This window comes from Nyctereutes procyonoides, unplaced genomic scaffold, assembly GCF_905146905.1.
Source record: "Nyctereutes procyonoides isolate TBG_1078 unplaced genomic scaffold, NYPRO_anot_genome, whole genome shotgun sequence".
NCBI classification, from domain to species: Eukaryota; Metazoa; Chordata; class Mammalia; order Carnivora; family Canidae; genus Nyctereutes; species Nyctereutes procyonoides.
The window spans coordinates 71,245,676-71,247,377 of NW_026575135.1; the positions used below are offsets into that span (position 1 = coordinate 71,245,676).

Sequence of the window (1,702 nt, forward strand, 5' to 3'; positions counted from 1 at the left end):
GCAGATGGAAGTTTCTTCTTAATACAATAAAATTTATCAGACCTATTTTATGCCTTTTAACTTTGAGTGATAGGAAAGATGTCCTCATTCCAAGGTCATAAAGAAATTTGTCATGTGATCTTCTAGTAATTTTATGATCTCATTTTTTAATACAAAATTTGATCCATTTGATACTCGTCATCATGAGCATTGTGAGGTATGAACACAACTTTATATTTTTCAAAATGGCTAACCAGTCTTTCCAACAGTTGCTGCTATTTAATGTATAGATATGTCTATCTTTACTATATTAGGAGTACACCTCTAGAAGCATCTGGGTGACTCAGTCAGTTAAGTGTTTGCCTTTCGCTCAGGTTATGATCCTGGGATCCTAGAATCGAGCTCCACATCAGATTCTCTGCTCAGCTAGGAGTTTGCTTCTCCTTCCTCATCTGCCTTTCCTCTCCCCTGGTGCACAATCCCTCTCTTTCTTTCAAATAAATAAAATATTTTAATTAAAAAAAATAGTACACCTCTAATTTTTTTAGCATTTAGCTATTATGCCTTGCTTATTCTTTTATTTTTAACTTTTCTTAATCTTTGTTTTAGACTTGTCTGTAGTGTGCAACACACAGGTTTTATTTTGTGATCTAATCTGAAAATCTCTTAAAAGATGAGTTTAGTGCATTTATAATTAATAATACAAAATATGTTTCTTCTTGGTTCTGTTATATAGTGTACTTGCCTACTACATATACATTAAATTATTTTATTATTGTTCTAATTTTGGCAAGGTTTGTATTTTTATTTTGCTAATTACTAAAATTATGCGTAAAGGATGCCTGGCTGGCTCAGTTGGAAGAGCATGAGATTCTTGATTCTTTTTGGGTGTCGAGATTACTTAAATATTTAAAAATAATAAAAAAATAAACTAAAATTATGCAATAATTATATGTTAAATCTTTTTCTCCCGGGTTCTGTGTCTCCAGGACCTGAAACTGAGAGCCATGAGTCAGTCTGCCACAGTGTTGCTGGAGCTGCTGGAGCACTGGAATGGAGCCCGTTAGCCACCACCAGATTAACAGGCCATGAACAGTGCCCATACGTTAAATCTTTATATAACAACTCTTGCCTCCTTCTTTTTCAGATATTCTTTATCTCCCCACTATGAATGGAGTGGGGGGAAGGGTGCTTCTAGCCCTCTCTTTCCCATTCTCTCCCTGTCCTCTACATCCCAATTTAGGACATTTATTTTCTTTTTCTTTACTTTGCTTGCCTAACGGTTTCTTCATCTTTGTTTACCTTTGACTTAAGTGTGCTTAAAATCCTACTGCCTGGGGATACCTGGGTGGCGCAGCGGTTTAGCGCCTGCCTTTGGCCCAGGGCGCGATTCTGGAGACCCGGGATCGAGTCCCACGTCGGGCTCCCGGTGCATGGAGCCTGCTTCTCCCTCTGCCTGTGTCTCTGCCTCTCTCTCTCTCTCCTCTCTCCTCTCTCTCTGACTATCATAAATAAATAAGAAAAAAATCCTACTGCCTGATTTGCTAGTTTTAAAAATACCTTTAACTCTTAACTATAGAGAACACACTGATGGTTACCAGCGGGGAGATAGGTGGGGGGATGGGGTAAACAGGTGATGGGGATGAAGGAGGGCACTTGTCACCATGAGCACCGAGTGATGTAGGGAAGTGTTCAATCACTATATTGCACACCTAAAACTAAT

At 38.4% G+C, this 1,702-nt stretch overlaps 1 non-coding gene across 1 annotated transcript; it reads right to left on the minus strand.

The window, feature by feature from the left end:
• Window positions 1-956: 956 nt before the first annotated feature.
• Window positions 957-1,080, minus strand: LOC129495315 (small nucleolar RNA SNORA54). Its single transcript, XR_008661485.1, has one exon. It is a non-coding gene; the product is annotated as a small nucleolar RNA SNORA54 (small nucleolar RNA).
• Window positions 1,081-1,702: the final 622 nt, after the last annotated feature.